Here is a 25,667-nt window from a genome sequence, read left to right on the forward strand (position 1 = left end):
CCCTGAAAAAAAAAAAATACAGTGGGAGATTAATATTGACATTTGTGCTTGAGTGACAGTCCTGCGTGTGTGGCTGTAGGCGTTCGCACCCCCTCCTCCTCCTTGTCCTCCTGCAGAAGCGAGAACTCTTCCACAGACCGCAGTCGCCAAACCACTCCATCGTCAGCTGTCACTGTTGCACACCAGTTGTCCCATTATGGGGCAGCTACTGGCAAGCGTTAGCAGGCTGTATTGGCTATGAAGTGTTTGGGCGACAACAGACACATCGCGGAAGTTCTGTCCGAGTTCTTGCAGCAAGAAACGCAGTCGTGGCTGGGCACAGTAGATCTTGAGGCAGGCAAGGTAGTGAGTGATAATGGAAGGAATTTCATGGCTGCCATCTCCCTTTCCCAACTGAAACACATTCCTTGCCTGGCTCACACCTTAAACCTGGTGGTGCAGTGCTTATTGAAAACTTATCCTGGGTTCTCCGACCTGCTCCTCAAAGTGCGTGGACTTTGCTCACATATCCGCCGTTCGCCTGTACACTCCAGCCGTATGCAGACCTATCAGCGGTCTTTGAACCTTCCCCAGCATCGCCTAATCATAGACGTTGCAACAAGGTGGAACTCAACGCTGCACATGCTTCAGAGACTGTGCGAACAGAGGCGGGCTGTTGTGTTTTTGTGGGAGGATACACATACACGGGCAGGCAGTAGGATGGCAGACATGGAGTTGTCAGGTGTGCAGTGGTCGAAGATACAAGACATGTGTCAAGTCCTTCAGTGTTTTGAGGAGTGCACACGGCTGGTTAGTGCAGACAACGCCATAATAAGCATGAGCATCCCCCTAATGCGTCTGCTGATGCAAAGTTTGATGCACATAAAGGATCAGGCGTCTGCACCAGAGGAAGAGGAAAGCCTTGATGACAGTCAGCCATTGTCTGGTTAGGGCAGTGTACAGGACGAGGTAGCGGGCGAATAGGAGGTGGAGGACGAGGAGGATGATGGGGATGAGTATATTTTTAATGAGGAAGCTTTCCCGGGGGCACTGGAAATTGGTGGCGTGGCAAGGCCGGGTTCTGGTTTTTTGAGGGACACAAGTGACGTAGATTTGCCTGAAACTGCCCCTCAACCAAGCACAACCGCATATTTGACAACTGGAACTTTGGCCCACATGGCAGATTATGCCTTACGTATCCTCAAAAGGGACACACGCATTACTAAAATGATGAACGATGACGATTACTGGTTGGCCTGCCTCCTTGATCCTCGCTATGAAGGCAAATTGCAAAATATTATGCCACATGAGAAATTGGAACTAATATTAGCAACAAAACAATCAACTCTTGTTGACCGTTTGCTTCAGGCATTCCCAGCACACAGCGCCCGTGATCGTTCTCACACGAGCTCCTGGGGGCAGCAGACCAGGAGTGTTAGGGGTGCACACATCAGAAGTGGCGTTGGACAGAGGGGTTTTCTGACCGGGTTGTGGAGTGATTTTGCTATGACCACAGACAGGACTGGTTCTCCTGCATCAATTCAAAGTGACATGAGACAACATTTGTCCAGTATGGTTACAAACTATTTTTCATCCTTTATCGATGTTCTCCCTCAACCGTCATTCCCATTTGATTACTGGGCATCCAAATTAGACACCTGGCCAGAATTGGCAGAATATGCATTGCAGGAGCTTGCTTGCCCGGCAGCTAGTGTCCTATCAGAAAGAGTATTCAGTGCTGCAGGTTCAATATTAACCGAAAAAAGGACTCGTCTGGCTACACAAAATGTTGATGATCTAACATTCATTAAAATGAATCACAACTGGATTTCGAATTCTTTTGCCCCACTTTGCCCGGCCGACACCTAGCTTTCCTATGAAAAGCTCTTGCCTGTGGACTGCTGTGAATGACTTTTCTAATGTCTTAATTTGCAGCAGCTGATTATACAGCATACGACATGTTTACACCTCCCTAAATGGCCAAACTCCCCACACGGGGGCCGTGGTATCGCGACTTGGCGCAAGCACCCGTGAGAGTGCTGTTTGTCTGAAGAGGTGGGTGTGCCCGCTTTTGGTCGACAGCACTGCCACTGGGTCCCTCATAGTACAATAAAGTGTCTCTGGCGGTGGTGGTGCGCACCCAACGTCAGACACACTGTTGTAACATGAGGGACCCTGGGCCTGTACCGCCAGCCACAAGAGAGTTCACCCACCCCAAGGTCCAACATTGCTCTACCACTTCCACAATTATCTCTCACACTTCCACCAATGTTTAGACTATGCGCTGACATCCTTCTATTCCTGACACTGACAATACCATTGTGTTGACATGTATGATGGTACTTAAAATAGTCAGGGGCAGTGTCCTCTATTTACCCAAGTAAATACTTTGCGCCAAATTAGTAGGTCAGAAACTGCGCAGAGGATCCCACCCCTGTACCTAATGATTGCACCCTTTAGTGTTTTCGTTGTGTTTTAATGCGAGACATTCACATTTATGTATTGTTTTTGACAACTAACTGGAAGACACTCATTACAATCTGCCTCCGCTGACCAGACCACTGCTGCCCGTGTACCCCTGAAACCAATTATAAAGTGCCTACAGCCATATGTTATTATGTTAGGCCTTCCAAGCCAGTCTGCGGCCCGTTCTTTCTACTACTCCTACACTGACCAGACCACTGCTGCCCATGTACCCCTGGAACCAATTTCAAATTGCCTACAGCCCGCCCAATTTTATTATGTTAGGCCTTTGATGCCTGTCTGCGGTCCCTCCTTCCACTAGGCCTCCACTGACCAGACCACTGCTGCCCGTGTACCCCTGGAACCAATTATAAAGTGCCTACAGCCATATGTTATTATGTTAGGCCTTCGAAGCCAGTCTGCGGCCCGTTCTTTCTACTACTCCAACACTGACCAGACCACTGCTGCCCGTGTACCCCTGGAACCAATTATAAAGTGCCTACAGCCATATGTTATTATGTTAGGCCTTCGAAGCCAGTCTGCGGCCCGTTCTTTCTACTACTCCTACACTGACCAGACCACTTCTGCCCATGTACCCCTGGAACCAATTTTAAATTGCCTACAGCCAGCCCAATTTTATTATATTAGGCCTTTGATGCCTGTCTGCGGTCCCTCCTTCCACTAGGCCTCCACTGACCAGACCACTGCTGCCCGTGTACCCCTGGAACCAATTATAAAGTGCCTACAGACATATGTTATTATGTTAGGCCTTCGAAGCCAGTCTGCGGCCCGTTCTTTATACTACTCCTACACTGACCAGACCACTACTGCCCATTTACCCCTGGAACCAATTTTAAATTGCCTACAGCCAGCCCAATTTTATTATGTTAGGCCTTTGATGCCTGTCTGCGGTCCCTCCTTCCACTAGGCCTCCACTGACTAGACCACTGCTGCCCGTGTACCCCTGGAACCAATTATAAAGTGCTTACAGCCATATGTTATTATGTTAGGCCTTCGAAGCCAGTCTGCGGCCCGTTCTTTCTACTACTCCTACACTGACCAGACCACTGCTGCCCGTGTACCCCTGGAACCAATTATAAAGTGCCTACAGCCATATGTTATTATGTTAGGCCTTCGAAGCCAGTCTGCGGCCCGTTCTTTCTACTACTCCTACACTGACCAGACCACTTCTGCCCATGTACCCCTGGAACCAATTTTAAATTGCCTACAGCCAGCCCAATTTTATTATGTTAGGCCTTTGATGCCTGTCTGCGGTCCCTCCTTCCACTAGGCCTCCACTGACTAGACCACTGCTGCCCATGTACCCCTGGAACCAATTATAAAGTGCCTACAGCCATATGTTATTATGTTAGGCCTTCGAAGCCAGTCTGCGGCCCGTTCTTTCTACTACTCCTACACTGACCAGACCACTGCTGCCCATGTACCCCTGGAACCAATTTTAAATTGCCTACAGCCAGCCCAATTTTATTATGTTAGGCCTTTGATGCCTGTCTGCGGTCCCTCCTTCCACTAGGCCTCCACTGACCAGACCACTGCTGCCCGTGTACCCCTGGAACCAATTATAAAGTGCCTACAGACATATGTTATTATGTTAGGCCTTCGAAGCCAGTCTGCGGCCCGTTCTTTATACTACTCCTACACTGACCAGACCACTGCTGCCCATTTACCCCTGGAACCAATTTTAAATTGCCTACAGCCAGCCCAATTTTATTATGTTAGGCCTTTGATGCCTGTCTGCGGTCCCTCCTTCCACTAGGCCTCCACTGACTAGACCACTGCTGCCCGTGTACCCCTGGAACCAATTATAAAGTGCCTACAGCCATATGTTATTATGTTAGGCCTTCGAAGCCAGTCTGCGGCCCGTTCTTTCTACTACTCCTACACTGACCAGACCACTGCTGCCCATGTACCCCTGGAACCAATTTTAAATTGCCTACAGCCAGCCCAATTTTATTATGTTAGGCCTTTGATGCCTGTCTGCAGTCCCTCCTTCCACTAGGCCTCCACTGACCAGACCACTGCTGCCTGTGTACCCCTGGAACCAATTATAAAGTGCCTACAGCCATATGTTATTATGTTAGGCCTTCGAAGCCAGTCTGCGGCCCGTTCTTTCTACTACTCCTACACTGACCAGACCACTGCTGCCCGGGTACCCCTGGAACCAATTATAAAGTGCCTACAGTGGCCTCCACTCACTGCCGACTATGCTCCCCCATTGACTTGCATTGGGTTTCGTGTTTCGGTCGATACCCGACTTTTCGCGATAATCGGCCGATTCCACTCGACTCGACTTTTGAGATAGTCGGGTTTCGCGAAACCCGGCTCGACTCTAAAAAGGTCAAGTTCGCTCAACTCTAGTGACCATTAGATTTAGCTGTTAGTAGGTCATAAGAGACTTTAGTGAGGGCAGTTTCAGTAGAGTATAAAGAGCAGAAACCAGATTGAAGACGGTCTAGAAGAGAGTTATCTGAGAGATAGCGGGTAAGACGGGAGTGGACCAGGCGCTCGAGGAGTTTAGAGATGAAGGTAAGATTAGAGACAGGTCTGTAAATAGCGGCACAGTTTTGATTGAGGGATGGTTTTTTAAGTAATGGATGTATGATGACATGCTTAAATGAGGATGGAAAAAAAACGGAAGTGAGAGAAAGGTTGAATATTTTTGTTAGGAGAGAGGTGACAGATGGGGAAAGGGACTGGAGGAGATGTGACGGAATGGGGTCACTGGTGCAAGTGGTTGGGCGAGAAGATGCAAGGAGCCTGATTACTTCTTCTGTAACTGGTTCAAAGTCAGAGAGTGAACTAGATGCAGTGGGGGAGGGAGGACAGTGCATGGTATGAAGAGATTGGGAGATGATTTCCTGTCGAATGTGGTCAATTTTTTCTTTGAAGTAATTGGCCTGATCGTCAGCGCGGAGATCTGTGGTTGGGGTCTGCAATCTTGGGTTGAGTAGGGACTGGAAAGTGTCAAAGAGACGTTTAGGGTTATTGGACAGCGAGGTGATGAGGGTGTTGAAATAGGTTTGTTTGGAGAGGTGAATGGCAGAGTTGTATGTTTTCAGCATGAACTTATAATGGATGAAATCTTCGGGTAGATTAGATTTTCTCCACAGATGTTCGGCGCACCTGGAGCACCGCTGCAGGAAACGTGTTTGCAGCGTGTGCCACGGTTGTCGCCATCTGTGCTGAGTTGTTTTATTTATAGGAGGAGTAGCTTCATCCAGGGCACTTTGCAGGGTTTCATTGTAATGCTTCATATCAGAATCAGGACATGAGATGAGGAGATTGGGGCCAATGAGGACTGCAAGTTCTTCATAAGTTTCTGGGTGTTAATGACCTGCATGTGTCTATAAGTGTGGAAAATGGGGGTGACCTGAGCGGGATGGCAGTTAATGATAGAGAATGAAAGAAGGTTGTGGTCAGAGAGCGGGAGGGGGGAGTTTGTGAAATCATCCACTGAGCAAAGCCGGGAGAAAACAAAGTCGAGGGAGTTTCCATCTTCATGCGTTGGAGAGTTAGTATGCTGTGAGAGGCCGAAAGAGGAGGATAGAGATAAAAGGTGAGAAGCAGATGGGAAGAGGGGAGAAGCAATGGGGATGTTGAAATCACCCATGATGAGGGTGGGGGTGTCACAGGAGATAAAGTGTGGAAGCCAGGTGGCAAAGTGATCCAGGAACTGATGAGAGGGGCCGGGAGGACAATACACCACTGCCACTTGCATGGAGAAGGGGATGTAGAGTCTGACAGCATGGACCTCAAAGGAAGGGAAGACAAGTGAGGGTACTTGGGGGATAACTTGGAAGGTACATTTGGGTGAAAGGAGCAGACCAACGCCTCCACCTGCTCTGTTGTCCGATCTTGGGGTATGAGAGAAATGTAGTCCACCATATGAAAGAGCAGCAGCAGTGGTGGTGTCTGACTGCTGGATCCAGGTTTCAGTAAGGGCCAGGAGATTAAGAGAATTAGAAAGGAAGAAGTCATAGATGAAGGAGAGTTTATTACACACAGAGCGAGAATTCCAAAGGGCACAATTGAAATAGACAGAAGGCATGCATGGAATATTAATAAGGTTAGAGGGGTTTCTGAGTGTAGCAGTTGGGAGGTTTGACTGGCTATAACATGGTACATACTATTCTTTGTCCTGCAGAGCACTCACCTATAACTATATATTATTCTGCCCTGCAGAGCATCTCATGTATACCTGCATAGTATCCCCCTGTGCTGCAGAGCATCTCACCTATAAATCGATACTATTCTCTGTCCTGCAGAGCATCTCACCTATAATTATAAATTATTCTTCTGCCCTGCAGAGCATCTTACGTATACATGCATACTATCCTCCTGTCCTGCAGAGCATTTAACCTATAGATCTATGCTATTCTCTGTCCTGCAGGGCATCTCACCTATAATTCTATATTATTCTTCTGCCCTGCAGAGCATCTTATGTATACATGCATACTATCCCCCTGTCCTGCAGAGCATTTAACCTACAGATCTTTTCTATTCTCTGTCCTGCAGAGCAACTCACCTATAATTCTATATTATTCATCTGCCCTGCAGAGCATCTCACATATACCTGCATATTATCCCCGTCCTGCAGAGCATTTAACCTATATCTCTTTGCTATTCTTTGTCCTGCAGAGCTTCTCACCTATAATTCTATACTATTCTCTGTCCTGCAGAGCATCTCACCTATAATTCTATATTCTTCTTCTGCCCTGCAGAGCATCTCATATATACCTGCATACTATCCCCCTGTCCTGCAGAGCATTTAACCTATAGATCTTTGCTATTCTCTATCCTGCAGAGCATCTCACCTATAATTATATATTATTCTGCCCTGCAGAGCATCTCATGTATACATGCATATACTATCCCCCTGTCCTGCAGAGCATTTAACCTATAATTCAGTCTGTGGGCAATTTTCTGTGGGCATTTTTCACCTTGCACCTCAAATATCATAGATCTGAAACTTTGTGATGCTGCAATTGGCAATTTTCCATGTGGGGAATTTTCCGTGTGGGCACTTTTCAATGTGGGCAATTTTCCATGTGGGCAATTTTCCATGTGGGCAATTTTCCATGTGGGCAACTTTCTATGTGGGCAACTTTCCTGTGGGCAATTTTCCTGTGGGCATTTTTCTGGTCACCTTATATATCATATGGTAAGTGTGTTCTCAATTCCTTACATAATTACACTTGTGACACCGGCTCTTTGTCTTGCCTTGGGAGGAGGTAAACTATTTAATTCTATGCTGCCCTCTCCTGCCTTGTTTTGGTAATACAACTTGTAGTACTATACTGCCCTATTCTGCCTTAGTTTGGCATTGCAACGTGTTTTTCTGATTTGAAGATAAGTTGCAGTTGGAGGTGGTGCGTGCGGGAAAAACAGCACTTCATGGACGGTTTTGGTGGGGAGAGGATGTAAAAAATTAGGGCTCCTGGATTGGGACAAGCGGGGTGTACAAATAGCACCCTATTCGGAGTGCCCCGCGTCTTACAGCAACAGAGTGCTAAGATAAGAGAAGGAACTGCAGAACTGCACAGCAGATTCCCTGGATACTCCGATCTGATTAAGGTCAGTTTGATCCTCCCCCTTCATGCAGCACAGTTAGTCAAATGAAAAGTTACCACCCTCCTCGCAAGGCCGGGACCGAGAAAAGGCTTTGACTGTCGCAATTGTAAGATAAATTTTATCGGCTACCAATAACTGATATTGAAAAATATAAGGATTGCTACAAGTTATCAGTAAAGTTCATCTTTCAAGTTTGCACAGGAACACCGATGTATGCTTCTTTCATCCGCAGCCTCATCCCTTGTGGGCATCAACATAACTCACAGTCTCGTATATCCGTCGTCTCCCCCTTTATAATTGCCACCGAACCTAGGGATTGTTAGAGCCATTGGAGTCACCGTGACTGAACCATCCTCCGAGATATTAGGCCCTGCATCTCACAAGGCGGTGCGTCAAATCAAAAAATGGCGTCACAAACAGGATGAACCTTCTGTTCCTGCATGTACTCTAACTGTTTACTAAGACTGTTTTAATAGAGCTCACTACTCTAAAAGTGAAACTCACAATGGCAGATGAAAGTGAAAATGAGCCTCTTTGCAACAGCACTTCTGATAAAGCCTCCACTGCATTTATGCCTCTCACCATGCCATATTATTTGGGAGCTCCCTGGATGCCACATTATAATGGGGAAACCAACACATTACGAGACTTTAGAGAAAAAATGACTGCTTTGTTTCGCCTGTACCCCATGAACAATGACCAAAAAGTGGAAATCCTAAGTGGCCAACTCCAAGGTGCAGCTTTGAGAGAAATCAAGTCCTGGCCCAAAGTTCAGAAAAGGACTGCAGAACAAATTCTGGAGCGGTTAGAAAACATATTTGAGGTCCGCTCCGCATCAGAATTAAAAATGCGTTTTTTTGGAAAAAAAACAAGACGTTAACGAGTCACTAAGAGACTATGCCTTATCCTTGCAAGAAGCTTGGAGAGCTATAATACACATGGAGCCCCAGTAGTACCAGCTGCAGACGAAGTCCTGAAAGAGCAGTTTATTGAAGGGGCTGCCACAGAAACCCTACACAGTCAGCTAAAAATGTTAGCACTCCAGCTTGCAGATAGCTCCTTCCAGGAATTCAAAGAACTTGCTATTCGGATTTTAGGTAAAGAATTTCTCCCAGTGGCTAATATGCAAATTGCCTCTTCTGACGAAAAGAGGACTCAAACTCTATAGCGCCACCTGTTGGAAGTAGCGATCCTACAAGTCACAATCAACTCTTTAGCGAGTCGTGCAATATGACTTAGGATAAAAGCCAAATCAGTATCTCAATTCGCAGACACGGTGTTTTGGGCCGTTGGCCCTCGTCAGTGCGAAGCATGAGAACTAATTTGGCTGCAGTGGCTAAAAAACTTGAACTATCTACCTTTGCTAGTGATACATCAGTTCAATCATTGCATAATTTTCCAAGAAGTAATGTCCTGCTGTCGCAAGCTGCCCAATTGCAGGCTCCAAATACTAATGCTATGATAGAATTACAGAAACAGATGGCGGAGTTAGCTAGCGAACTATCCGAGGTATGCAAGAAAATAGAAAAGCTAGAGAGCCCGCCACTAGAATCTATGCCCAGAACCCAAATGGAATTCCCTGCTAAGCATGCAGCATCCCAGGTTACCGGTTGCTGCTGTGATGTTGCTTTTCCTTCGGGGAAGGTGATGTCATGCTCAGAGGCAAAGGAGTTCTCTTCACCAGGTAAGGCACACACATGCAACACATTCTGAATCCAGGCCAGGAGGGGGAGCTTCCCTATGCTTTATGTTTCCTGACATGGAGGAGGAGCTAGTTAGTTGGTCCCGGGAAACCAAGGAGAGCAGACGTCTAGGAGAGACGCAATGGAGAGAGAGGCCTGGCAGCCACAAAGGAGCTGCAGCCTCTGGGAAGGAGTAATGTGTTGAGTTGCATGTGAAGCAGCCGGAAGGGAAGGAGCACAGGAGAGAGACAGAGCTCAGAGGGGAACTGTGGCAAGGCACCCTCAGAGCTAAAGCGCAAGCATCCGGGAACCAGGAACCCGAGACTTACGTGGACTCTAGGACACGGAGCAGAACTGGAGGGCACTACACTATACGTCACCCTAACTTGCCTCTGAGCCGGCCGGACCACCATCACCCGTGCCTCGTACCCTGGACTGTGGCCTGCCACCCACAATTAAACCAGGTAAAGACTTATCACTTGTCTCCTCCATTTATTCACTGGCTACACCATCTACGACACACATCATAGGACCCCTGGGGACCCCGCTTCACCTGTGCGAAGTGTAACATCTGGGCTGCCGCAACATCCCCCAGAAGATGTCCCCGGTCCGCAGCAGCAAGACACCTCGGACCTGCAACCTATCCTGGACCTATCCTGGACCCGGAGTCTGGAGAATGAAGACCGCCCAGCCGCCACACCAGCACTTACCAGCCGCGTTCCCAGCCCTGGCAGAGCCTGCACCATCGACCTCGGTGGAGCCGGAAAGCAATGCGCTGATGGAGGAGAAGATGCCGCCGACAGGCGATCCGGAGCCCACTCCTACAGCCCCGACAGAGCCAGAAAGCAAGATCCTGCCGGAAAATGAGACAACACTACTGACGGAAAACCTGTTCCTCGCGACTACCGTCCCAACGGCAACGACAAGTGAGATGCCGCAACTGGAGACGATGACACCGCAGCACCAGGCCCTGCAGCCCGTGGACCAAGCACAGCGGCAACCAGACATCCAGAACCCAGCGGTGGCAAAACAAGACACTGGCACTGGTGAGACATGTATGTTCACTGCCCCGGAAGCTGAAAACACTTTAGTGGGACCATTAGCACCTCGCCAACCTTAGTGCTCAAACAAGTGACAACTACCATGACTTGGGACTGCATAACTGATGAATGTGACACATTGACTGAGCCAATGAGCCCAGTAGCATTGCCCCTGAAGGCATGTAGACCTAAAGAGACAATACACTGGAAACATCCCCACACAGACCTTATGGGATTTCCTAAAGAAGCCCAATCTGCATCTAATAGCGTGACCATAACTGAAACAGAGGACTAATGTAAACAGAATATAAACAGATTGTAAAACTGGCAACAGAAGAACAACAACATAGAGCTAAATGGGAGGCTATGGACCAACAAAATTTAATAGCTAAAGCTCAATCCCGTTTAATTAAACCTGCCAGTAGAGGGTCCATTAGAACTGGAATTGTAGTATCCTTTAACTTGGAAAGAGGTTGGGGATTTATCAGAGAGCACATTGGCCATAGAGAACTGTTTGTAAACCACAGGGATGTGGAGTCACACCTGTTAAGAGGACACCCTGACCATGATTTGTACCCTGGTGACCAAGTCACTTATACCCGGCACGACATAGAAAGGGGATACTATGCCCTTCATGTAAAACGGTGCCATGGACATCCTGATCCTACCCGTGTAGCCACTGAAAGTGAAGCTGAAACACAGACCCAAGCTATACAAACTGTGAAACTTGAACATCCTTCTAAGTAGTCACCTGCTGACCCCTGTGTTAATAGACTTCCCCAGTCAGGAAGCGGTGCACGCTAGGACCTGCCCTGGAAACAGCAGAAATAAAGGACATTCATCTGCATGAAGTAATTGTTGTAAATATGTTGTTTTGATGCCTTTTCCTTTGCAGAATTTATGGACAAGATGTTTCCCTCGAAACTGATTTTATAAATAGTTTGGCACCCTCAAGGTGCACCCTGGTTCTGCCCACTTGCCGGCGTGAGTAGGACCTTGTTTGCCTTGTTTACATAATTTCTTTACAGACTCAAAGCGGAACTGTATATATGTGTACCTGTTTTGCTTTTCAGGACTGGAGCAAAAGTACCTGTCGCGGCAGAGACCAGGACTGGTCAGTGAGCCTTGTTCACTTCAAAGTTTGCACTTTAACCTGTGTGTACTTGTAATAAAAAGTTATTTTATTGTTATGTTATGCAACGTTGAAGAACCATACCTCCCATAAAGGGATGCTCAAGTTTAACCAGTTTCACCTGTTGATATGCATATTCAAAAATTGTCTTTAACCTGTAATGCTGTTTTTCATTTCCCAGTCTGGGAGTACTGGTGTTAACATGGGGGGGGAGGGGGAGTGCAGCCCCCCAGGTTACCGCTTGCTGCTGTGATGTTGCTTTTCCTTTGGGGAAGGTGATGTCATGCTCAGAGGCAAAGGAGTTCTCTTCACCAGGTAAGGCACACACATGCAACACATTCTGAATCCAGGCCAGGAGGGGGAGCTCAAGCCGCGGATTCAGGGGAGCTTCCCTATGCTTTATGTTTCCTGACTTGGAGGAGGAGCTAGTTAGTTGGTCCTGGGAAACCAAGGAGAGCAGACGTCTAGGAGAAACGCAATGGAGAGAGAGAGGCCTGGCAGCCATGAAAGAGCTGCAACCTCTGGGAAGGAGTAACCTGTTGGGTTGCATGTGAAGCAGCCGGAAGGGAAGGAGCACAGGAGAGAGACAGAGCTCAGAGGGGAACTGTGGCAGGGCACCCTCAGAGCTAAAACGCAAGAATCCGGGAACCGGAGGCTTACATGGACTCTAGGACATGGAGCAGAACCGGAGGACACAACACTATACGTCTCCTGCCCGCACCACGCTTGATACGCAGCAACACCTGAGGAGCCTGGGGCATCTGAGAGTCACTGTAAAACGTCTCAAGCTGCCCATCATGCAGGTACCTGTCCCAGGACAGGGGGAAACTGAAGGACCTTGTAGGAAGCTTAACCTTCGTCAGGCTGCATAATTTTACAACGTTAACAGGCTGCAGAGGTACAAGTGTACCTTCATATATATTTTATTGAAATTTGGCCAATATATTCTGGACCAAAACTGCAGAGATGTCACGAAATTTCAGCCCTCTACGGCTTTTCGAAAAAAAAAGTTATTGCAATTTTAAAATGGAATAGTTACAATTGTACCTACTCAGCTGGACGAAGGTTAAAGCAGCAAGTACCTCACTGAAAAAGGCGCAAGTAGGAAGGCTCATGGACCTCTACTGGGAAAGGAGAACTCTAACTTGCCTCTGAGCCAGCCAGACCGCCATCAACCGTGCCTGGTACCCTGGACTGTGGCCTATCACCTATAAGTCAACCAGGTAAAGACTTATCACTTGTCTCCTCCATTTATTCACCGGCTACACCATCTACACCATACACCATAGGACCCCTGGGGACCCCGCTTCACCAGTGGGAAGTGTAACATCTGGGCTGCCGCAACATCCCCAGGGGATCCCTCTAATGCAGCGTCGGTCCCCCTATTGACCGATCTCCACAGGTGGCGTCACGACAAACATTGAACATTAACCTCTTTAATGTTGATGCCCAGGGCCACGGACCGGGTCGCAGCCACCATGACATTCCCCCTTTTGCGACCGGACCCGGTACCAAGTAGCCCACTGCCCTGTGGGCGCATCAACCGCACTAGCCAGGAATATCAAACCCCATCTGAGAAAAGATTCACTGACTGTTTTGACAAGCAGGGTAGGCCAATTTGCAGATATGGTTATCGAGCTGGACATTTGGAACGTCAATGTAGGCATTTAAAAGAGCAACCCCTGAGGCAGAGGGCCACCCCTCGGGAGGACAGATGGTAGGTCCGGAAAATGTTACTTGGTTCTCCAGATATGGTGGACCTTGTCTGGAAGTGACTATTCGCATTAATAGAGTTCCATTTACCGCACTGTTAGATACTGGTACCCAGGTCACCACCATAACCAAAGACACCTTTGAAAGACATTGGGACCCTAACCTAATTATGCAACCTCCAGATCAGTGGTTAGATGTCATAGCCTCTAATGGACAGTCTGTACCTATAAACCCAACTTCCACAACAGGGAGTTCTGTTTGTAAATGTCCCAGAGAAGCCAGACACCTCTGTAATTCTAGGCATGAATGTCCTGTACAACTGTTATGGAGAAATGTTAGTGGCTCTTCGCAAATCAGTACCCACTGCCTCACAAGAACAGCAAAGTGCCTTACAGAGAGCTATCAAAGTGTTGTCAGCGCAGCAGCAGTTCAGTAATCCTCGAGGCAAGATCTGCCGTGCCTGCATCTGTGATGTACATCCTGTAATTTTGCAACCCAACACAAACTATGCTGTGGTGTTGTGCTTGATCAGGAATCCAAGGACAAAACTATCATGCCCTAGTAGAATCCCTACCCATGGCAGAGCATCCTACACTTATGACCGCAAGGAGTCTTGTTACGGTATCTGCAGGAAGGATACCAATTCGTCTGTTAAACATACAGTAGGTGACACTGCAGTGGAACTGAGAAGGTACTATCCTGTAGCTCAATTATCCATCATTTCCTACCAGGATTCCAACTCGAAAAGAAGCCCAACAGGTGACTCAAGTAGCAGAGGGGGACAGTAAAGCTCCAGAATCCCCGTGGTGTTCTGACATAGATGGAGGAGAGGTAACCACCCCATCTAAACAAATCGAAGAAGTACCGAAGCTTGCTCGAGACTTCCATCAAGCTTTCAGCAAACATCCTATGGATTATGGTAAAGAGCAGGAGATAAAGCATACCATCCCCACTAGTTCTCATCCTCCCATTAAAGAGCGGTACAGACCCTTTCCACCTGCCATGTATCAGCCAGTCAAAAAAATGATGCAAGAAATTAAAGATGCGAAAGTCACAGCCCTTGTGCTACACCTTTAATTTTGGTATCCGATTCTGTGTGGACTACCGCAAAATAAACAGCATTACCCATAAAGATTCATATCCATTACCGCACATCGAAGAGTCACTAACAGCTCTGGGGTCTGCTGCATATTTCTCCACCTTAGATTTAACAAGTGGGTACTGGCAAGTGCCTATGTCGGAGGAAGATCGTGAGAAAACGACATGCCTTTCGGACTCTGCAATGCCCCAGGAATTTTTCAAAGGCTAAAGGAACGTTGTTTGGGCCACAAAAACTTTGAGACTGTTTTGCTTTATCTAGACGATGTCATAGTCTACTCAAAATCTTATGAGGACCACTTACAGCACCTGGCATAAGTTCTGTATATTCTCATCAAACACGGCCTCAAAGTCAAACCTTCGAAGTGTCACTTATTGCAGACCCAAGTGCGCTATCTACGACATGTTGTGAGTGCTGAAGGAGTGAGACCTGATCCGGTCAAGACTGCTGTGGTCACGGATTGGCCCACACCTACTACCTTGAAGGAAGTCCAGAGTTTCTTGGGATTTACGGGCTACTATAGACGCTTTATACCTAACTATGCCGAAATCGCTGCACCATTGCAAAAACTTTTACATGGTCACCCAAAAAAGGAAGGAAAAAGATCTATTATTAGTCATTCGACAAAGGAGCAGGAAGAAAAAACTTACCACTCCACCTATTCTGGCTTACAGCAAGCCTTTCCATCTTTACACCGACACCAGTCTAAAGGGTCTAGGAGCAGTCCTAAGTCAGAAGCAAGATGGAAAGAGTGAGTAATCGCTTTTGCTAGCAGATCTCTTAAAGGGGCAAAAAATAATGATCAAAATTACAGTTCTTTTAAACTAGAGTTTCTCGCTCTCGTGTGGGCCGTTACGGAGTGATTCAAGGACTATCTAGCTGCCTCCCCATTTATCGCATACACTGACAACAATCCAACAATCCTCTTGCTCATTTGAGCACAACTAGATTGGGAGCTTTAGTGCAGAGATGGTCCTCAAGACTAACTAACTACAATTGTATCATAAAGTATCGTGCTGGGAAGTCCAATGAAAATGCTGATGCCTTGTCCCGATTACCAACCTCTTCAGATCCCCTGCCAGATGAAGATCACTGGGAGGAAGTGAAGATGCTGAACTTTTACACCCAATTTGCTCAACAAAATGTGGCCAGTGCCCTTTGGCAGGAGACTTCTGCCTTCCAGTCCCAGGGACTTAGTTCAGACTCTCTACTAGAGGAAACTAAATGGATACAAGTACAGACTGAAAGTAGAGTTATTGCAGAAATTTCGGAATTCCTATTCATGGGGAAACCTCCCGGGAGAATTCGCAGAGGCGATGCTGACCCTGAATTAATTAATCTGTGAAGATCGCAAAAGCGGTTCTTTGTGAAGAAAGGGTTGCTGTATCGCAGTAGCATGGATCCCATCACAGGTAGTCGTCTCCATCAAATTGTGATCCCAAGGAGAGATGTAGACATGGTTCTTACTGCCTATCATGATCAGTCTGGCCACTTTGGAGTGCAAAAAACAGAAGCCACAGTCCGTAGGCGATTTTATTGGATTGGCATGAGGGGAGACATTGAGAAATGGTGCCAGGAATGTCACACGTGTGTGACTAGGAAAACTGTGAAAACTGATCAGAAAGCACCACTGCATCCGATTGTGAGCTGACATCCATTAGAAATGGTAGCCATTGATCATCTGAAGGTAGAGCCCAGGATGACAGGCCATAGCTATGTCTTAACCATCATCGATCACTTCACCAAATTTGTAGTGGCCGTCCCTGTGAGGGATTTAACTGCCCAGACTACCACTGCTATCCTCTGGAAGCCCCTCTGGTTACCTTATGGATGCCCGGAGAAGATTTTGACCGATCGAGGCTCCGCCTTTGAATCACAATTCTTCCAAGAATTGTGCAAGTACTACAATTTTCAGAAGCTCAGGATCATATCACCCGCAGTGCAATGGACTTTGCAAGAAGATGAATCAAAGCATTCTGAACTTGTGAGCTCACAGAAAGACTGACTGGCCAACACTACTTCCAGAGCTCATCTATGTGTATAATAATACCCCGCAATGTTCCACGGGTTACACCCCATACTATCTGATGTTCGGACACCAAGGTAAACTACCTGCTGACCTTGCCCTAGGAGTGACTGTCTCCGATGAAATTAATCCTCTGCCTGCTACTGAGTGGGTGAGCAATCATCAAAGATGCCTAGTGGAAGCCCAAGAAATTGTGGATATCCGTATGGAAGAAGCTCGCAAAAGACAGCAACATGATTTTGATAAACAAGCGAACGCTACACCTGACCCTTTGTTGCTGCAGGAAATAAGCTAGGGCTGAGTCTGGCAGCAGCATATTTCCCTTTAAAAACACATGCATGCTCAACTGGTCTGATCCTGCATGTGTTTTAAGCAATCAAGAGTAAAAGCTATGAATGAGTATTACCGAGTAGTTGAGTAAACTATATTGGAACCTTTAGGCTATGTGCACATGTTGCGGATTAGGCTTAGGAATTTTTGGTGCGGCTTCTGCATCTCTTGGCAGAAAACGCAGGTGCAGATTTGACGCATTTTTTGTGTGGATTTGCTGCGGATTTACTGCGTTTTTTACCCCTGTGGATTTCTATAATGAAATGGGTACAAAAACGCTGCAGATCCGCAAAAAAGAAGTGACATGCTACTTCTTTTAATCCACAGCGTTTCTGCACAGAATTTTCCATACCAGTAGCACAGCGGGGTTTTTTTCTCATTGATTTACATTGTACTGTAAATCACTTGCGGATCTGCAGCATTTCTGCACGGTAAAAAACACTGCGGATCAGGAAATCCACAACGTGTGCACATACCCTTATAGTCTGTATTTTTATTAAGAATAGCACACACACAATACTAAATATATTTATCATATAAATATAAATGATTTGTGCTACGAGACACAAGAAGAGAATTTTGATATCAGATGCTAAATCTTAAATGTTCAAAGTAAAATTTATCTGTTGTCAAATTTACTTTTAACCACTTATCAGCATTCGCCGTACATGTATGGTGCAAGTCCGTAGCGGATGTATGTAGTGGGCTCACGGGGTGAGCTCGCCCCATACCCAGAAGGTAATGGCTGTGTGTTACAGCCAGGAACTTCCTCAGTTAGTCGAGGGTGATGCAAATGATTGTTAACCATTTAAATGCCGCTATCAAAATCTGACATTAACAGCATCCTGGCTTGGGGGAGCTTCGTTCTATGAGCCCATCAGTGTCTCCCGTGAAATGATCACTGGGCACCCATAGGTTGCTCTGACAGCCGGGAGTCTGTTGAATATCTTCTTGCTTGTTATTACAGTTTTCTCGAATCCCTTCCTGAGGTCGGGCTTCAAAGGGGGACTGTGATTTTATACAGAAATACTGTGGTATTGCTTTATATAGTACAAGCAATAAGACAATCGCTGGTTCAGGTCCCCCAAGGGGACTAATAAATGCAGTGAAAAGTAAAAAAAAAAGTTTAAAAAAAAATGTGGAAAAAAAACCATAAAAGTTGAAATCTCTCCTTTTTCACCCATTAAAAATAAAGTTCATGAAAAAATATAAACATGTGGTATCGCCACAAAAATCCGATCTATAAAAATAATTAATCCAATCGTTAAACACTATAAACAGAAAATAATTCAAAATGACAAAATTGTGTTTTTTTTTGGTCAGTGCAATATCACAAAAATGCTGTAACAAGCAATAAAAATAACATATCTATTCCAAAATGGTATCATTAAAAACATTGTCTTGCCCCGCAGAAAATAAGTTCTCACACAGCTCCATAGAGCTAACCTAAACCTTACCTAAAAAAGTTACAGGTTTCGTGAAATGGCAACACAACTCCCCCATGTTATTTTTTTTTTAACTTACGACTTTCTTTATCACCACTAAAATAATAAAAAAGGAAATGTTTGATATTGCCATTAACCCCTTTACCCCCAAGGGTGGTTTGCACGTTAATGACCGGGCCAATTTTTACAATTCTGACCACTGTCCCTTTATGAGGTTATAACTCTGGAACGCTTCAACGGATCCCAGTGAATCTGACAATGTTTTCTCGTGACATATTGTACTTCATGACAATGGTAAAAATTCTTTGATAGTACCTGCATTTATTTGTGAAAAAAACGGAAATTTGGCGAAAATTATGAAAATTTCGCAATTTTCTAACTTTGAATTTTTATGCAATTAAATCACAGAGATATGTCACACAAAATACTTAAAAAGTAACATTTCCCACATGTCTACTTTACATCAGCACAATTTTGGAACCAAAATTTTTTTTTGTTAGGGAGTTATAAGGGTGAAAAGTTGACCAGCAATTTCTCATTTCTACAACACCATTTTTTTTTAAGGACCACATCTCATTTGAAGTCATTTTGAGGGGTCTATATGATAGAAAATACCCAAGTGTGACACTATTCTAAAAACTGCACCCCTCAAGGTGCACAAAACCACATTCAAGAAGTTTATTAACCCTTCTGGTGCTTCACAGGAATTTTTTGAATGTTTAAATAAAAATGAACATTTAACTTTTTTTCACAAAAAATTTAATTCAGCTCCAATTTGTTTTATTTTACCAAGGGTAACAGGAGAAAATGGACCCCAAACATTGTTGTACAATTTGTCCTGAGTACGCCAATACCCCACATGTGGGGGTAAACCACTGTTTGGGCGCATGGCACAGCTCGGAAGCGAAGGAGCGCCATTTGACTTTCAATGCAAAATTGACTGGAATTGAGATGGGACGCCATGTTTCGTTTGGAGAGCCCCTGATGTGCCTAAACATTGAATCCCCCCACAAGTGACACCATTTTGGAAAGTAGACCCCCTAAGGAACTTATCTAGAGGTATGGTGAGCTCTTTGACCCACCAAGTGCTTCACAGAGGTTTATAATGTAGAACCAAAAAAATAAAAAATCATATTTTTTCACAAAAATTATCTTTTCGCCCCCAATTTTTTATTTTTCCAAGGGTAAGAGAAGAAATTGGACCCCAAAAGTTGTTGTACAATTTGTCCTGAGTACGCTGATACCCCATATGTGGGGGTAAACCACTGTTTGGGCGGATGGGAGAGCTCGGAAGGGAAGGAGCGCCGTTTGACTTTTCAATGCAAAATTGACAGGAATGGAGATGGGACGCCATGTTGCATTTGGAGAGCCACTGATGTGCCTAAACATTGAATCCCCCCACAAGTGACACCATTTTGGAAAGTAGACCCCCTAAGGAACTTATCTAGAGGTGTGGTGAGCACTTTGACCCACCCAGTGCTTCACAGAAGTTTATAATGCAGAACCGTAAAAATAAAAAATCATATTTTTTCACAAAAATTATCTTTTCGCCCCCAATTTTTTATTTTTCCAAGGGTAAGAGAAGAAATTGGACACCAAAAGTTGTTGTACAATTTGTCCTGAGTACGCTGATACCCCATATGTGGGGGTAAACCACTGTTTGGGCGGATGGGAGAGCTCGGAAAGGAAGGAGCGCCGTTTGACTTTTCAATGCAAAATTGACTGGAATTGAGATGAGACGCCATGTTGCGTTTGCAGAGCCCCTAATGTACCTAAATAGTAGAAACCCCTCACAAGTGACACCATTTTGGAAAGTAGACCCCCTAAGGAACTTATCTAGATGTGTGGTGAGCGCTTTGACCCACCAAGGGCTTCACAGAAGTTTATAATGGAGAGCCGTAAAAATAAAACAAAAATTTTTTCCCACAAAAATTATTTTTTAGCCCCCAGTTTTGTATTTTCCCGAGGGTAACAGGAGAAATTGGACCCCATAATTTGTTGTCCAATTTGTCCTGAGTGCGCTGATACCCCATATGTGGGTGGAAACCACTGTTTGGGCGCATGGGAGGGCTCGGAAGGGAAGGAGTGCCATTTGAATGCAGACTTAGATGGAATGGTCTGCAGGTGTCACATTGCGTTTGCAGAGCCCCTAATGTACCTAAACAAGTGACACCATTTTGGAAAGTAGACCCCCTAAGGAACTTATCTAGATGTGTGGTGAGCAATTTGACCCACCAAGGGCTTCACAGAAGTTTATAATGGAGAGCCGTTAAAATAAAACAAAAAATTTTTCCCACAAAAATTATTTTTTAGCCCCCAGTTTTGTATTTTCCCAAGGGTAACAGGAGAAATTGGACCCCAAAATTTGTTGTCCAATTTGTCCTGAGTGCGCTGATACCCCATATGTGGGGGGGAACCACTGTTTGGGCGCATGGGAGGGCTCGGAAGGGAAGGAGCTCCATTTGGAATGCAGACTTAGATGGAATGGTCTGCAGGTGTCACATTGCATTTGCAGAGCCTCTAATGTACCTACACAGTAGAAACCCCCCACAAGTGACACCATTTTGGAAACTAGACCCCCTAAGGAACTCATCTAGATGTGTTGTGAGAGCTTTGAACCCCCAAGTGTTTCACTACAGTTTGTAACGCAGAGCCGTAAAAATAAAAAATCTTTTTTTTCCCACAAAAATTATTTTTTAGCCCCCAGTTTTGTATTTTCCTAAGGGTAACAGGAGTAATTGGACCGCAAAAGTTGTTGTCCTATTTGTCCTGAGTACGCTGATACCCCATATGTTGGGGTAAACCCCTGTTTGGGCACACGGGCGAGCTCGGAAGGGAAGAAGCACTGTTTTACTTTTTCAATGCAGAATTGGCTGGAATTGAGATCGGACGCCATGTCGCGTTTGGAGAGCCCCTGATGTGCCTAAACAGTGGAAACCCCCAATTAAAACTGAAACCCTAATCCAAACACTCCCCTAACCCTAATTCCAACGGTAACCCTAACCACACCTCTAACCCAGACACACCCCTAACCCTAATCCCAACCCTATTCCCAACTGTAAATGTAATCTAAACCCTAACTGTAACTTTAGCCCCAACCCAAACTGTAGCCCTAGCCCTAACCCTAACCCTAACCCTAACCCTAGCCCTAACCCTAGCCCTAGCCCTAGCCCTAACCCTAGCCCTAACCCTAGCCCTAACCCTAACCCTAGCCCTAACCCTAGCCCTAACCCTAGCCCTAATGGGAAAATGGAAATAAATACATTTTTTTAATTTTTCCCTAACTAAGGGGGTGATGAAGGGGGGTTTGATTTACTTTTATAGTGGGTTTTTTAGCGGATTTTTATGATTGGCAGCCGTCACACACTAAAAGACGCTTTTTATTGCAAAAATATATTTTGCGTTACCACATTTTGAGAGCTATAATTTTTCCATATTTTGGTCCACAGAGTCATGTGAGGTCTTGTTTTTTGCGGGACGAGTTGACGTTTTTATTGGTAACATTTTCGGGCGGTACCATGGTTATTTATATCTGTCCTTTTGATCGCGTGTTATTCCACTTTTTGTTCGGCGGTATGATAATAAAGCGTCGTTTTTTGCCTCGCTTTTTTTTTTTTTTCTTACGGTGTTTACTGAAGGGGTTAACTAGTGGGACAATTTTATAGGTCGGGCCGTTACGGACGCGGCGATACTAAATATATGTACTTTTATTGTTTTTTTTTATTTATTTAGATAAAGAAATGTATTTATGGGAATAATATATATATTTTTTTTCATTATTTAGGAATATTTTTTTTTATTTTTTTTTACACATTTGGAAAAAAATTTTTTTACTTTTTTACTTTGTCCCAGGGGGGGACATCACAGATCCGTGATCTGACTGTGTGCACAGCACTCTGTCAGATCACCGATCTGATAGCAGTGCAGCCTGCTTCACAGTGCCTGCTCTGAGCAGGCTCTGTGAAGCCACCTCCCTCCCTGCAGGGCCCGGATCCGCGGCCATCTTGGATTCGGGCATGGAGCAAGCTGGGAGGGAGGTAAGACCCTCGCAGCAACGCGATCACATCGCATCGCGTTGCTGCGGGGGGCTCAGGGAAGCCCGCAGGGAGCCCCCTCCCTGCGCGATGCTTCCCTGCACCGCCGGCACATCGCGATCATGTTTGATCGCGGTGTGCCAGGGGTTAATGTGACGGGGGCGGTCCATGACCGCTCCTGGCACATAGTGCCGGATGTCAGCTGCGATAGGCAGCTGACACCCGGCCGCGATCGGCCGCGCTCCCCCCGTGAGCGCCGCCGATCACGCTGGACGTACTATCCCGTCCGTGGTCATGGGGGCCCACTCCACCTCGACGGGATAGTACGTCCGATGTCAGAAAGGGGTTAATGTACTGATGAGCAGAATCATATTGCAAAGTCATTTTTGCCACACAATATAGACCATAAAAACAATTCCCAAAAAACTGTCAGAATTGATTTTTTTTTTCACAATTTCACCGCACTTGAATTTTTTTTTCCAGTTTTCCCGTAAATCATGTGGTAAACTGAATGATATCATGCAAATGTAAAACTCAGCCCGCAAAAAACAAGCCTTCATATGTCTATGTGGACAGAAAATAAAAAGTTATGACTCTGGGAAGAAGGGGAGGAAAATACTAAAGTGCAAAAACAAAACTTGGCCACGTCAGGAAGGGGTTCAAGGAATCATCAGATTCTTTGGGCTATTGTGGTAGTTTTTTTTTCATACCACTATCTATATTGAAAAAAATAAATATCCTTGCAATTTCCACATTGGACACTGTCTTTTTTGGATTCATACTTCCTGTTGTTTCAGGAAACGTTTTCAGCAAACTCCTTATCATCATAGGCAGGTTTACAATGACAGGTAACACCTCTATACAGAGCTGATAACACAGGATCCACCAATGATATGATCCACAATACAAAAGATATGGTGAGCTTCTGTTCATTGTCGCTAATGTCCAAGTGTTGTTTCATGAAACTACAGGAAAAGTCTAAAAAGACCCCAGTGGCCGGTGTTAAAATTGCTAAATTTATATTTTTATTCAGACAGTAAGATTCAGATTGCCAAAAATTTAAACGAAAAACATTTAAAATAAACACATGATTTAATCAATAATTTTTTTCTGATGCTACCATCCTTTTAAATTGATAAATATAACAATTAATACAAATAGGAATTAAAATTAATCATTGGGCTCATACCACACTGAGACCTTAAATTCTTTGGATATATTGGGGAAATCACCTAACTTATGGGCCAAATATAAAAGGCCCAATATACAGGCATTTGAAAAAGTATTCATACCCTGTGAACTTTTCCACATTTTTTTTCTAGTTGCACCAATTAACTTAAACGTATTTCTGGGGGCTTTTATGTTATAGACCAAGAAGTAGCAAGTACTTGTGAAGTGTAAAGGAAATCATACATGTTTTTCAAAATATTTTAAAAACTATATATCTGAGAATTGTCGTGCATTTGTATTCAGCCCCTCTGAGATAATACTTTGTGGGAACACCTTTCGCCTCAATTACCCCAAAAGACTTGAAGCAGTATGTCTCTACCAGCTTTGCATACGTAGAGGCTGACATTTTTGCACATTCTTCTTTACAAACTAGCTCCAGCACAGTGAGATTGGGTGGAGAGCATTTGTGAGCAGCACTTTTCAAGTCTTACCACAGATTCTCAATGGGATTTAGATCTGAACTGTGACAGGGCCATTCACACACATGAATATGTTTGGTCTAAATAATTCCATAGTAGCTCTGGCAGCATGGTTAGGGTCCTTGTCCTGCTGAAAGGTGAACTCATGACCCAGGCTTAAGTCTTTTGCACCCTCTAACAGGTTTTCCTCCAGCCTCAAAAGTTCTATTTTTGTGTCATCTGACAAGAGCACCTTCTTCCACACGCTAACTGTGTCCCCTACATAGGTTTTTCTGCAAATGGGACTTCTTATAGCTTGCTTTAAAAAATAGCTTTCTTCTTGCCACTCTTCCATAAAGGCCAGGTTTGTGGAGCATAAGACTAAAAGTTGTCCTGTGGACAGATTCTCCCATCGGAGCTATGGATCTCTGTAGCTCCATAAATGACCATGGACATCTTGGCTGCTTTTCTAATTGGTGATCTCCTTGGTTGGGATGTTAGTTTAGGTAGATGGCCACGTTTTGGTAGGTTTGCAATTGTGCCATACTCTTTAAATATTTGGATGATGGGTTAAACAGTGCTCCATTAGATTTTCAGAGCTTGGGCTATTTTTTATAATCTAACCATATTTTACTATTCTCCATGACTTTATCCCTGACCTATCTGGTGTGTTCCTTGGTTTTCATGATGTTGTTTGATCCCTAATGCTCTCAAACAAACCTCTGAGGCCTTAGAAAATAGCTGTAGTTATAATGAAAATACACAAGTGCTTCTCACAAAATTAGAATATCATCAAAAAGTTAAGTTATTTCAGTTCTTCAATGCAAAAAGTGAAACTCATATAATGTATAGAGTCATTACAAACAGAGTGCAAGAGAAAGAGGTCTGGGAGCTTCAACGGGATCCACATGCAACACCAAATGGGTAGAGGCAAATCAGAAGCCAGGTTGGTGCTCGCAAGACTGGTGAGCACAGCCAAACAGGAAAAAATGAGAGGGTAGCGGTGATCTATTTCAAGTGTTTATTTCTGTTAAAGTTGATGATTATGGCTTACAGCCAAAGAAAACCCAAAAGCCATTATCTCAGTAAATTAGAATAATTTACAAAAAACACCCGCAAAGGCTTCCTAAGCATTTAAAAAGGTCCCTTAGTCTGTTTCAATAGGCTCCACAATCATGGGGAATACTGCTGACTTGACAGAGGTCAAGAAGGCAGTCATTGACACACTACACAAGGAGGGTATGCCATAAAAGGTCATTGCTAAAGAAGATGGCTGTTCACAGTGTGCTGTATCCAAGAATATTAATGGAAAGTTGAGTGGAAGGAGAAAGTGTGGAAGAAAAAGGTGCACAATGAAACCGGGATAACCACAGCCTTGAAAGGATTGTTAAGAAAAGCCCATTTAAAAATTTGGGGGATCTTCACAAGGAGTGGACTGGCTGCTAGACTCATTGTTTCAAGAGCCTCCACACAAAGACGTATCCAGGACATGGGCTACGCGTTC

At 45.0% G+C, this 25,667-nt stretch overlaps 1 protein-coding gene across 4 annotated transcripts in view; it reads right to left on the reverse strand.

Annotated features, from left to right (window-relative positions):
• Positions 1 to 25,667, reverse strand: part of LOC138669974 (uncharacterized) — a 233,337-nt gene that overhangs the window by 178,557 nt on the left and 29,113 nt on the right. The gene's annotated exons all lie outside the window — the stretch shown is intronic.

The sequence above is a fragment of the Ranitomeya imitator genome, chromosome 3 (genome assembly GCF_032444005.1).
Source record: "Ranitomeya imitator isolate aRanImi1 chromosome 3, aRanImi1.pri, whole genome shotgun sequence".
Lineage (NCBI taxonomy): Eukaryota > Metazoa > Chordata > Amphibia > Anura > Dendrobatidae > Ranitomeya > Ranitomeya imitator.